We start from the raw sequence: 15,124 nt of genomic DNA, 5'->3' as shown, positions 1-15,124 counted from the left end.
TTTACAGTAGCTGTGGCAATGTCCTCAGTATATTTGTCCTAATCTATGTTACCGATGAACGTTAAGTTGAGAAACTTGAAAGATGAGCTCCCGAATAGGGTGTTCTTTTGTTAAAGTAAAGAAGTTTAGTCTTAGTCGCATTCAAGGTTACCATTCATGTATGTCCCCATTTCACTGCGGACTGGAAATCGATTTCAAAATTTTATGCCTTTGCTTTACATATGTGTACATCTGTTTTCCCTCATACTTTTTATAGAGCATTGTATCATCGGCAAATATATTCATTTAATACACAGTTTTATCATGAAGTTCGTTTCGGAATATGTGATATACGACACAATCACGTTGACACACCGGTTCTCGCCAGATTACCGAAGTTAAGCAACATTGAGCCTGGCCAGTACCAGATGGGTGACCAATTTGGGAAGGCGAGCCGCTCTATGTATCGCGAAGTAAAACGACAGGTTGGGAAACTGGCACAATCTGTCCTTCTCTCGAGGATAGATGGGCCTCTCTTAATCCGTGGTAGGCAACTCATCTAGTGACGGCGTCATGATAAAAAATACTCTTTAGCCCTAACGAAGCATCAAGTATTCAGCTACTGACAAGATTTGAATTACACTACAAACTTGTGTAGTGAGTTCAATCTCGGCTGTGGCCACATGTTATGTTTTTTGTTTGTTTGTTGTTTTTTTTAGGAATATCCAGCCAATTTTGGATCCAAGCATTTGAAATTTTATATAAAGGGTAATAGACATGCTGCAAGCTTTTTTATCAGTTTTGGGGCGATATTTTGGCTACCAAAAGGTCAAAGTTGAAAGAGTAAACCTATGCAGACTCTACTAAACTCCTCCGCCAATTTTGCGACTAAACACTTGAAATTTTAGATGTAGGTTACATGGACATAAGTCAAACTTTCAATATATATATAAATATGCACATAAAGTTATGAACAGTACATAGGGCCCGAGCAAAGCAGGGCTGAACTACTAGTATATATATATATATATATATATATATATATATATATATATATATTAAAAGAGTTTATTTGTGGTACAGAATTTACAAATGACAGAAAAAAGAATTCTTTTGGACGCTACACGTCTTTCGCCATCCTCATCAGGAGCAAACGATGGCATTTTTTAATCTTTTTTAAAAAAGAAAATGTGGGGAAGAAATTAAAATTAATGATGAAAATGAGAACGACTTATTTACAATTATAATAAAATATATGTACAGTAAAGAGGGAAAGGGAAAGGATAAAATAAAATGGTTTAACGTATATATATATATATATATATATATATATATATCAGTCCTCGCGAAAGAGCAGGACACAAAATGTTTTAAATAATAATAATAATAATAATAATAATAATAATAATAATAATAATAATAATAATAATAGAATAACAACAAAGACTTTCGCTGGCGAGGACTACTATTGACCGTAACCAGTTATATAGTCCTTTTGAAATTTTCATCTCTATTTTTCTCGTTATCTACTGAATATTTTTAATGAAACCTATATGAAATATGTTCCTTCTAAAATTTTTAAGATTTTCTATTCTGAAAAAGTTTTTAAAAATTTAATCTAAAAAAGTTATTTTAAAGTTTTTATAAAAACAATTTAGATTTTCTCATTGTTCAGAACTGTATTACAAAGAGGGGGCTGCAAAAGTGAGTTGTGGTGTGAGGAGAAATACAAACTGAAACAGAGAGAATATTCATACCTGTAATAATACAAAGAGGGGGTTGCAAAAATGAGTTGTGGTGTGAGGAGAAATACAAACTGAAACAGAGAGAACGAGAGTTTTAAAATATAAGCTTAAAAAGATAAGATACAAGTTAGAAAAGCATTTCATCCAAGGCATGAAAATTGTTAAAGAAAATGTTTTTACTATAGACTTTAAAAATAGAGGTGCAAGATTCAATTTGAAATTTATTTATCTTCAAAGTGCACTTTTATAAATTTTACAAAGTAAGGTATAAAAATTTAATTTAAATTGAATCAAAAAATTACCTTGAATTTATTTTATATAATGCACATTTTGTTACAATTTGAAAACATTATTTTTATCTAGCAGTTTATGATATAGATGTAAAATTTTCAATGATTTTTTTAAGTGCTTTTCTAACTTGTATATATAATGAATATTATTTTTAAATAATTAGACTACCACGAATTGGGAATGATAACCCGCATATAATTATACGGGGAGGGGGAGAAAACGGGAGTGTGAAATCATATCTTATATATCTCTATAATTCGCCTAAAAGGTCTAGGGTATTCACAAACCGTTTCTGCCTGCAGAGAGAGGGTTTGCGGCATGAAATGGAGACGGATTCGAGAGTTTTCAAATGACGACTCGATCGGCCTCGGAAATTTTTTTTTTTAAGTCGTCGTTATATGCCTGCACACATTCTGGATTATCCAATAAATTATTTCCAATCAATTGCGGAATCTAAATTAATGCGGGTGGGTTTTTTTTTTTTTACACAGTGATCACCACTTATCAAGGCCCGGAAGCCACTCAGGGATAAGGGTTATTGCAAGTACATTACGTTAGTGTGGAGATTTGATTAAGTGTTTACTTAAGGGGGCGGTTCATTAGGAATTTGTTAACGTTGGACTTGAAGACATCCAAGTTGTAGTCAGGTGGGAAGCAGGCAGACGGAATAGAGTTCCACAGGCGTGCAGTTCTAAGAAAGAAGCTTTGTTCATGGAATCCGCGTTTTGATTTAGGCACAGATATAGAGTGGGGGAAATTTTTCACAGTGGATTCAGCTAGACGGGTGTTTTTCGTGAAAGATTGGCGAGGGGGGGGCAGAGATTGGAGTTCAGACGAGCACCTGCCATTGAAATAACGATAAAACAAGGATAGGCTCGCAACGTCTCTTCTGTGTGAGAGAGGTTGCAGGGTAGAGAAAAGGGCACCCGCACTAAGCCACGAAGTCTATTTTGTACTCTGTCAAGGCAGAATAGGCTGTTTTTAGCAGCTCCTGCCCAGATATGGCAACAGTATTCCATCCTTGGACGTACTTGGCTTTGCGGAGAATTTTATTTTTATTTTTATTTCGAAAACCTGAAGGAAGATGTTGTTTAATTCTTGTTTCAAAATGAACGCTGGTTCACGCGACATAGACAGCATCACACTAACATTGGAATTTATATATAATATGGCTGCTTATACAGGACACTTTGAAGGGCCAAGGGTTATATCTTTATTAAATTGGTTGATATTAAATTTAATACATTTATCAAGTACGAATTCTGGGTAGCCATTTACAAACTTATTACTTTGATACGGTAAACCTTGACTGAATGTTCCAGTACAGATAGAAGAGGAAACACATATAAAGTGTGTAATACAGTCCAATCTATTTGAGAGGTGCTCATAAGTGATATGCGGCACTATTACAAAAAAGTTCAAACTTATTCCTTTGATATCCTTAATTTTCGTTATAGAGGTTAAGTAAATCTGGTGACAAAACGCGCCTTAGCGGACTCTTCTTATTATTGTTTCCACGCTGTGCTCTCTATCTATTCTAACTGTCGCCTTTTGTCTCCAATAAAGGTTGCTCAGAATTCTAAGGTCTTTCCATCAATGTTTAGTTTATTTAGCATTTTGAATAGGATTTCATGTCCTACTTTATCAAAGACTTTGGAGAAATCAATATAACACAGGTAGATGTCTTTCTGCATCTCTACATATTTCTGATAGAATTGTCATTGAGAATGGCATTATGTAACTAAAACAATATATATATATATATATATATATATATATATATATATATATATATATGCCATTTTGCTGCCAAGATGGCTTTGCAAAATTACATTGTTTAAACATTGTCCAAACGTCTAAGCTCTATTTATTTACACAAAGAACATTGCTTTTTACGCTAGCGGCAGATTTAATTGAGGAGCAGAATAAAATCTGCTGCTAGCAATTTGCTCAACCCAAGATATATATATATATATATATATATATATATATATATATATATATATATATATATATATATATAACTACTTAATTTACTCACATAAAATTAGTATACGAAAATATAACTTTATGTGTAAAACTTTAAGTATTTACTTCAAAAGTGCTAACTTAATCGCCATATATATTTTATAACTTACTATATATATATATATATATATATATATATATATATATATATATATATATATATATATATATATAACTACTTAATTTACTCACATAAAATTAGTATACGAAAATATAACTTTATGTGTAAAACTTTAAGTATTTACTTCAAAAGTGCTAACTTAATCGCCATATATATTTTATAACTTACTATATATATATATATATATATATATATATATATATATATATATATATATATATATATACATGCATGTTTCGTTGAACAACAGGGATAATTTCTGTTTGTTTCTCTTGCGATCCGTGTTCCCCATTCATTTAGTGGGCCAATGTTTGAACATGCTGTTTTGGTTTAAAAACAAATTTGCCATAGTCGCGATGGTTTTCGACTTCAGCAAGTCGTCTTCAGGCGAGTGATGAATTAAAAAATTGCGTTTAGTTAATTTATTGAAAAAGTCGACTAAACTCGTTTGAAATCGTTAAAAGCACTTCGGCGTGCCTTCACCCTCCTATTGAGCCTGATTGATGCTCGGTTTGTTTATGCAATGAGTAGGGCTTCCATGATTGGCAGGCGCAGGTTACAAAGTGAGACGGCTAAAATTGCGGTGTTTTTTTTTTATTATTAATGTTTCTAAATTCATTTAGGTGGTATCATGTGCTATAAGGTGTTGGTAGATGGAACTGTTAGAGGAAGACATCTGTCACGTAAGCCGACGAGATATACTGGTCCTAGTCATGCGGATGTATGCGTTGTTTTTGGAGACACGGGTACCTTTAGGACATTTAAAAAAATACACACCGTCGCTAGTGTTTAGTAAATTGTCGTAAGGTGTACGTATGACAAAAGAGCCTTCGAACCTTGGTCCGTCAAATAGATAAAACACGACCAGACGCACCCTATATATATATATATATATATATATATATATATATATATATATATACATACATACATATATATATACATATATATATATATATACATACATATATATACATATATATATACATACATATATATGTACATATATATATATATATATATATATATATATATATATATATATATATATATATATATATATATATATATAGTAAGTAAACAGAATTTTCTGCTTCATCTTCGGGAAGATTGACGCTCCCGTGTGTTTTTATATACACATGGGGTATTAAGTTAGCTTGTTAACAAATCAAATTCTTTGTAACTACCTAGCTCTACTCGCGTACTGAGCACTGTTGAAGAAAATAATGAAAATGCATAAAATATATCTTCTTATCAAAGTATATGTGGATACATGAAATAATATTAGATAGATATGGCCACACCGACGCGTCTTAGGAAAGATTAAACATATATGCATAAGTATAACGTATTGAAAATATTTATTTAAAGGCGTGTATATGTGTGCGCTTGTGCGTGTGTGTTTGCGTTTATATGTATGTGTGTGTGTGCGCTTTCAAGCTTGCGTGTGTGTATGTGTGTGAGCGAGCATGTAGTTATGTGTGTGTGCGCGTTCATGTATGTCCGTGAGCGTTGCGTGTGCATTTGTATGTGTGTGCGTGTGTATGTGTGCGTGTATATGTTTGTGTATGTTGCGTGCAAGCGTGTGTGGACGAGTGTGTGTGTAAATGTATGTGCGTGCGTGTGTGTATATGTAGGTTTCTGTGCGTGTGAGTACATGCGCATGTGTGCGTGTGTATGTGTGTGTGATTGTGCGTGCATGCGTGCGTGCGTGTGTGCGTGTATATGTGTGCGTGTTTAGATCAATCTTCCGCTGAATAAACGTGCAGCGAGTGCCCGTACGTGATATTTAACCGACATTAATTCCATAAACATTTCTTTGCACGAATTTCCTGTTTAAAAGGAGTATAAAATACAGTAAATTCAGCAGAACGTACAAAAGTTAAGTATCCGGGCTCCATTACGGATGTAACTTTATGGTTTTAGCTTGAGTGGGATGTCAATATTTGATGCATGAAATAATTTTAACAGACAGAAAAAAAGAGCGGCTCATTGGGATTTTATTTGGTTGTCAGTTTTATTAGGAACCTCAACGGTATTCTGATCTCGAATTCACCAATCCACTCTTTAAATGTTCCTGCCAATTTGAGTTCGGTGTTTCTCAACTTTATTTTCAACTACTCGTTCAATCTCGCTGTTATTATAATAAGACTGCGCGTGGTGTTGACGATTATATATATATGCGTAGGGTTTCCATGATTTGGAGGCGCAGGTTACAATGTGAGACAGCTAAAATTGCGGTATTTTTTATTAATATGTGTGCTCGTGCTAGTGTTTGCGTCTCTATGTATGTGCGCGTCTGTGAGCTTTCGAGCATGCGTATGTGTATGCGTGTGTGAGCGAGCATGTAGTTATGTGTGTGTGCGTGCATGTATGTCTGCGTGTTTCAGCGCCAAGTTATGGACTATAAGGAGGGTGAGGACCTGTCTTGATGCCCATCTTGGTCAAATAGTCTATGCTATCGACCGTTTCAATTCAATGCATGGTTTTCTGTAATAGTGCCGCATATCAATGATGAGTACCTCTCTAATATATTGGGCTGTATTACACACTTTATATGCGTTCCTTCTATCTCTACTGGAGCATTCAGTTAAGGCTTACATTACGCACCTTAAGTAAGACATTCTGCATTTCGGATGCGCACAACAGCTGATCACGCGCACACTTAAGTAGCTTCCTAAGCTCAATTATGAGCAACTTAATTCTACAATATTGCAAGATGAATAGGAAAGTAAATCAAGTTTGTGATAATTTTCTCACTCAACGACTTACTAAAAACTTTGCGTATTATCGACTGTTTTAGTTTAGCAAATTCATATGCAAAGACTATCAAAAGTGGTGGAGAGTACTGAAAATCTGAAGAGACTTTTTGTCACTCAGACTCCAGATAAAACCACAAGAGTAATCTGTCATGGTGGCTTGTGTGAGTACTCCTAAATAAGTAGATGGTAATAAGAAAAATATAACAAATTAAATTTGAGCTATTTATAACTTAAAACAGATCATTACATGGTTTGACTAGTAATGCCTGCAGCAGTCCGCACTACCAATAAGAGTGGTGATTGAACCCCGATTGACTGGTATGTTATTGCAACTTCTTGATTTACACAGGACACCACAAAGACGAAATACATATAACTAATGGGGAGACCCGACGTTGCTCGGGATTGAATGATGATCAACAAACGTTTCACACTCATATTTTTATTTTCATCAAAATCGGTGAAATCGCCCATTTTTTCCAAACAAATCGATTGATTGTTTGCTCTAGATGAGGACCCATCGTGGTGCATCAAGAGGACGTTTCACATGACTCCCCAAAGTGATTAATAGTAGTCTACATTGCACTGTAGAGAACCTACTGTTTATTTTGTAAAATTATTTCATATATAATGGCTTGAATTAAAATTTAAAATACAAAAGTCGAGTATCATGCTTCGATTGTGCTCTAAACACAAACATTAATTTCGAAGGCGCCTCTGTCATATCAAAGAACTTACCGTTGATTTTAATATGTTGGCCCTTTCGTCTTGTGTAGTAGTAAAACGTCTCAAATGCACTTGTGATGTCAGGCTGTGTAAGGTGTTAACTCAAAATCGCATGTTCCGTCTTTCATCAGATTATTTCGGTTATCGATTATCGATAGTAATCGTACACACTCTGATAGAAAGCCTATTTAAGAACACTGTCAGGCAAATAAAGTACCTTCGTTTGAAATTTCATAAAAATCAACCCAGCCGTTTTCAGATCCATGGGGAACTCGGAAAATGTGTAGTTTAGCGGCGTAAATTATTTGACAGACAACGGTTACATACATCATGCATATTGTTTTTGTTTTGCTTTGTTTCGTTTTTTTTTTTTTTTTTTTTTTTTTTTTTTAATAAAGTAAAAGTGGCGGGAAGCGTGGTAAAAGCGGAAGAAAGTATGCTTGTACGAATAGGTCAAAATTCAACCAGTTAAGAATATGATGAACAATTTTAATGACCCTGCACCTAACTTATGAATAGAATTTCATTTTGTTAATAAATAATCAAAAGTGTAGTATCTGTTCTGGCCTTGATCAGAAAAGAGAAAAAGATCCCTTTAGACTAAAAGGTAATATTCATTTCTGTCGCAATAACAAATACCCCTTTTGGAGGTAGGTTTGCTTAGTGCTCTCTCACCGCAAGAACTTATACACCAGGGTCGGAAAGTGGGATTAAGAAGTCAGCGCCCTCAAAGGAGGACATTGAGACCTGCAAAAAGTGCCTGGGTAGGGTATTTTTTTACGATTGCCCCAGTAGTATAAACACCCCCAACAACCCCATGTTAAGAACGGCTTTCGGAATAAACACCCTCCCAACCGCCACATGTTAAGAACGAATTTCGAGGTTGGCGGCGGGTGTTTATTCCGAAAGCCGTTCTTAACATGGGGAGGTTGGGATGTTTATAATACGCTGGGGCACGTCGCAAAAATTTACTGGATAGCCCCGATGACATTTTCCAGTGATGGCGCCTCTAAACTAATCCCTACTAAAAGAGAGAAGGCAAAGCCTGTTAGGATAGACCTCCTAGAACTGCACAGAACTAACTAAATTCCCACCGCAAAATCAACAGAAACTGGATCATTACAGTAATGCTATAAGTCTCTGATGATTTGGGGGGGGGGCGAGGATAAAAAAAATTAAAAATAAACTTTTTGCCTCATTCCACACTTGTGGAGAGTCGATTAAATAACAGCAGAGATAAGAAAAATAAACAACAATTAGCAAAGACTGACGATAATTTGTGTGTTATTTCATTCTACTTTAAACGCCAGCCGAAATAGCTCAGTTGGGAGAGCGTTAGACTGAAGATCTAAAGGTCCCTGGTTCAATCCCGGGTTTCGGCATCCGGTGGCTGGTAATCTTTTATTTTTTATTGCAAAGAGGAATGTGAATTACTCATTCTAACTAAACATTTATTTATTTAAAGTTACGTATTCTTAGATGTTTAAATAGTAATGCTTATAATATGCTTACAGATATATATATATATATATATATATATATATATATATATATATATATATATATAACTAGCTCAACCTACGTATTGAGCACTTTTTAAATAAATACTTAAAAGTTTACGTATAAATCTATACCTTCGTATATTAATTTTATGTGAGTAAATTAAGTAGTTATATATATATATATATATATATATATATATATATATATATATATATATTATAAGAGCATAAAAGTAATATCGTAAAAAGTAAAGGACTAGTTGTTAAAACTGGAAAAAAAGGACAAGATATTCTAGTAAAAAATATAAATTCATAACTTAAAACAGCGTTAAGAATTTATTTTTTAAATTCAATTCATAACATTATATAATCAATTCTTAATGCTGCAATATTTTAAGTTATGAATTCATCAGATTTTTTACTAGAATATATTGTCCTTTACTTTTCCATGTTTAAGCTTAACCATATTACTTTTTATGTCCACATTTTTCTATTGTAATCCATGATTTTTGCAGGATTCCAGTAAATTCACTTGTTCTTTGTTTTTTGACCCCATAAACATAACATGCACATATGTAAAACAATGTACGGTACTCGTCTGCTTTCATTCTCTCTGTTTCGTTTGTTACTTCTCTTTTCGCGAGAGCGGTGAATTAGTAGCAACACTAGTCCCTGAAGCGACGTGTTTGTTATGGAAACGAGTCATAAAAAACGTCGCTCACCTCTTTACGTTTTTTTACGATTTTGAACACCAGAAAATTCATCATAAATTTTGTTTTACTGAACGAAAATATCTTTTTTCTTTTTTTCTTCACAATATAGCTGAGAAGGTGATCTATAAACTGTAATAATTGTTTGAAATTTGGTCGCAAAATGAGTGAGCTGTGAAGAAGCTTTAAAGCAGTTATAAATGGCTAAAACTGGCACTTAACCATATATTCAAACATGATAGTGTTTGAATGATCTTTAATGTGTGTGTGGGTAGGTGTGTGCGTGTGTGTGTGTGTTTGTGTGTATGTGTGTACGTGTGTGTGAGAGTGTGTGTGAGTGTGTGTGTGCGTGTGTGTGTATGAGTGTGTGTGCGTGTGTGTGCATGAGTGTGTGTGCGTGTGTATGAGTGTGTGTGTATGTATGTGTGGGGGTGGGGGGTATGAGTGTGTGTGTATGAGTGTGTGTGTTTGCGTGTGTGCGTGAGTGTGTGTGTGTGTGTGTGTTCACACACATATATATACTATCAGGGAAACCCGACGTTCCTCAGGATTAAATGATCAACGAATGGTTCACACTCCCATATTTTTATTACCATCAAAATCTGTGAAATCGACCATTTTTCAATCAAATGGATTGATTGCCTGCTCCAGTTTAGGGCTCATCGCGATGCACTGATATAAAAATATGAAAAGTCTTTATTAAAATTTGTGCCTATTTCCATTCTATGGAGGCCAGGCACGAACGCAGACCCCACAATGTTATTATACCATCCCTATTTAAGTTAAAATATACTTTTCAAAGTATTCTTATGTACATCTACATCAAAATCACTTGTAAACGTTTTTTTTTTATTTTTAAATTATTTATTTCCATACTTTGTGGACCAGGCGCAAACGCAGACCCCACAATTTTAATGAACCACCGTTCTGCCAGATCAAACACACCCATTCCTGTGTCTCGATACATCTTCTATCATTATATGTAATCAGTTTTTTAAAATAGTCAACCATATAGGAGCCTATTCGTGACCAGACACATGCACACACACACACATTCAGCTTTATATTATATTATATATATATATAATGGAACTTTTTATTTAATCCATGGGAGTAGCATGTTTTCGTCAGCCATGATCATGTAGAAGTCCTAAATAATTCGCAATTGTATTTTCGATCATCCACACTGAGAATGTAACTTTCATTTTTAACACTTTCAAAGAATAAATTTGTTTCTGAATCTTTTAGATGAGAATGGATAACTTGTGCGTGATAGAGATAGGTAGATAGATAGACAGATAGATAACTATTTTGTATGAGTCTAACAGCAATAAGCTGCAGAAAAAAAAACAAAGCATACAATAATAAATGACATTTAACACATTCAACTTTGAAATTATTGCATCACAGAGACACTTGGCGATTTGCCTGGAGGAAATATTGCAAATCGATTGATGTAGTTAGTGATATATGGAGGTATTATTTTACAAGTGACTGATAGATGGTGAAAATTCATAAACGAATGTGATCGAGATAGATAGACCGAGAGAGAGAGAAGAAATGGATATATGTATGGATAAATAGATACACACACGCGCTCGCATTTATATATACATATACATATATATATATATATATATATATATATAGAGAGAGAGAGAGAGAGAGAGAGAGAGAGAGAGAGAGAGAGAGAGACAGACAGACAGACAGACAGACAGACAGATAGGTAGATAGATAGACAGAAAGGTATATAGATAGCTATAAAATGGACAGATACATAAACAGATAGGTACCTAAATGGATTGATAGATAGATAGATAGATAGATAGATAGAGAGAGAGAGAGAGAGAGAGAGAAAGAGAAAGAGAGAGAGAAAATGGATAGATAGATGGATGGATAGATGGGTTGATAAATAAATACACACACACAAACACACACAAACACACACAAACACATGTATATGAGATAGAGAGATAGATAGATAGATAGATAGATAGATAAGATAGATAGACACTCAGATATATATCCAAATGGAAAGATAGATAGATAGATTTATATATATGATAGATAGAACGATATATCGATAGATAGACGGAGATAGATAGATAGATAGATAGATAGATAGATAGATAGATAGATAGATAGATAGATAGATATAACATGGATAGATTAATAGACAGATAGCTAAATAGATAGATTCATATATATATCTATATATATATATATATATATATATATATAGAGAGAGAGAGAGAGAGAGAGAGAGAGAGAGAGAGAGGGGGGGGAGAGAGAAAGACGGATAGATAGATAGATAGATAGATAGATAGATATCTGCAGATAATATTCATACTTGACTAGCAACAAAAAGTTTTATTAAATGTTAATAAATATATTTTTAAATCTGCTGAATCAATAACACCCACTCAGAATACAAATATGACACGCATGAAGCCTTTCTGCCAAAAGGAAACTCTACATTATGTTGGTTGTAGCGTTTCATGCCTTTTACCAAACTGCATTCTTTCTTCGCATTGTCTGCGAGTCGAAAGCATCAAGTAAACAAACCTAAGGTAAATACCATAGATTCTTCTGTTATGATGCCAAAAGGTTTTACTCCAATCTCTTTTGCTGCAGAAAGAAAAGGAAGTAAAGATCTAGTGTTTGCAGCCGGAATTGTTTTATATGTTTTGTTGTTGTTTTTTACAAGGGAGCCATCACTTATCAAGGCCCGAAGGCAACTCAAGGATAAGGGTAAATAAATGTAAGGTGGTCATTGGGACGACAATGTAATGATGATTGTTAATGGTAAAGATTGGGTGAAAATTTATTATTTAAGGAAACAGCTCAATAAGAACTTGTTTATATTGGACTTGAACACGACCATGTTGTAGTCAGCTGGAAAGCAGGCCAGAAGAAGAGGCAGTTCTAGGAGAGAAGCTTTGTTCATTGAATTTACGTTTAGATTGAGGGACAGATAAAGAGTGGGGGAAATTGTTGGTAGTGGTTGTATGTCATTGTTTAGTGTGCCGTGATATGATTACTGGTGTGCCATGGAATGATTACTGGTGTGCCATGGAATGATTACTGGTGTGCCATGGAATGATTACTGGTGTGCCATGGAATGATTACTGGTGTGCCATGGAATGATTCGGTTGTGCCATGGAATGATTACTGGTGTGCCATGGAATGATTCTGGTGTGCTGCGGAATGATTACTGGTGTGCCATGGAATGATTACTGGTGTGCCGTGGAATTATTACTGTTTACTGTGGAATGATTACTGGTGTGCTATGGAATGATTACTGGTGTACTGAGGAATGATTACTGGTGTGCTGCGGAATGATTACTGGTGTGCCATAGAATGATTACTGGTGTGCCGTGGAATTATTACTGTTTACTGTGGAATGATTACTGGTGTGCCATGGAATGATTACTGGTGTACTGAGGAATGATTACTGGTGTGCCATGGAATGATTACTGGTGTACTGAGGAATGATTACTGGTGTGCCATGGAATGATTACTGGTGTGCCATGGAATGATTCTGGTGTGCCATGGAATGATTACTGGTGTGCCATGGAATGATTCTGGTGTGCTGCGGAATGATTACTGGTGTGCCATAGAATGATTACTGGTGTGCCGTGGAATTATTACTGTTTACTGTGGAATGATTACTGGTGTGCCATGGAATGATTACTGGTGTACTGAGGAATGATTACTGGTGTGCCATGGGATGATTACTGGTGTGCCATGGAATGATTCTGGTGTGCCATGGAATGATTCTAGTGTGCCATGGAATGAATACTGGTGTGCCATGGAATGATTCTGGTGTGCTGCGGAATGATTACTGGTGTGCCATAGAATGATTACTGGTGTGCCGTGGAATTATTACTGTTTAATGTGGAATGATTACTGGTGTGCCATGGAATTATTACTGGTGTACTGAGGAATGATTACTGGTGTGCCATGGAATGATTACTGGTGTGCCATGGAATGATTCTGGTGTGCCATGGAATGATTACTGGTGTGCCATGGAATGATTCTGGTGTGCTGCGGAATGATTACTGGTGTGCCATGGAATGATTACTGGTGTGCCATGGAATTATTACTGGTGTGCCGCGAAGAGATAATAGCTAGAAGCCATTTAATTTCATTTTGTTTAATAAAAAAACATTTAATTTTTAATCATGATGTCACCACTCAAGTTTAACTCGAAGTAAAAAAGCCATCAAAATCTTACTGCAATTTTCAACTTCATACCTATGTGGACTGGGAATGCCTTACTTTTTTTTTTTACAAATGAGTCACCACTTATTAAGTCCGGGGGCCACTCGAGGATAAGTGTATGGCTATACATAAGTTATGGGATTATAGCGTAGTAATCATAAGTAGTGGAGATTTTGTAAATCGGATTACTTAGGGAGACGGTTCATCAAGAACTTGTTTACATTGGACTTGAAGACAATCAAATTGTAGCCAGCTGGTAAGCAGGCAAACGGAAGACAATTCCATAGGTGTTTAGTTCTAAGAAAGAAGCTTTGTTCATGGACTGTACGTGTAGGTTTAGGTACAGATAAAGAGTGTGGGAAATTATTGATAGTGGTTTTGACTAGACGAGTGTTTTTTGTGAAAGTTTGGCGAGGGGGAGTAATAGATTGGCGCTCAGACGAGCACTTGCCATAAAAATAACGATAAAGCAGAGACAGGCCCGCAACGTCTTTTCTGTGGGTAAGAGGTTGTGAAAGTTTAGCGAGTGGGACACATAGACTGAAGCTCAGCTGAGCACTTGCCATAAAAATAATGATAAAGCAGAGACAGGCTTGCAATGTCTCTTCTGTGAGAAAGAGGTTGCAGGGAAGAGAAAAGGGCATCCCCCACTAAGCTACAAAGTCTATTTTGAACTCAGTCAAGGCAGGATAAGCTGCTTCTAATAGCTCCTGTCCAGATGTGGCAGCAGTACTCCATCATTGGGCGTACCTGGCTTTTATACAGGTAGAGAATTGCATCTGCAGTGAGATATCTACTGGAGTGGTAGAAGGATCCTACCATTTTTCCAGCAGCCTTGGCAACGGATCTAAACAACATTAAAAAAAAAAACGTGAAAGATTTATAAATATTGTAAAAGAGTTAAGAGTTTCTCTCTCACCATCCTTCCAGCACGACTGTAGCCGAGATTGAACTCACTACACGAGTTTGTAGTGTAATTCAAATCTTGTCGGTAGCTTGATGCTTCGCCAGGGCTATCAAGGGTATTTTTTATCAA

General features: G+C 35.3%; 1 non-coding gene across 1 annotated transcript; it reads left to right on the top strand.

The window, feature by feature from the left end:
* Positions 1 to 8,961: 8,961 nt before the first annotated feature.
* Trnaf-gaa (transfer RNA phenylalanine (anticodon GAA)) lies at positions 8,962 to 9,034 on the top strand. Its single transcript has one exon. It is a non-coding gene; the product is annotated as a tRNA-Phe (tRNA).
* Positions 9,035 to 15,124: the final 6,090 nt, after the last annotated feature.

This window comes from Euprymna scolopes, chromosome 28 (assembly GCF_053919585.1).
Source record: "Euprymna scolopes isolate OS-2025 chromosome 28, ASM5391958v1, whole genome shotgun sequence".
NCBI classification, from domain to species: Eukaryota; Metazoa; Mollusca; class Cephalopoda; order Sepiida; family Sepiolidae; genus Euprymna; species Euprymna scolopes.
The sequence above is the reverse complement of the archived record's forward strand: the minus strand, read 5'-3'. Positions and strand labels throughout refer to the sequence as shown.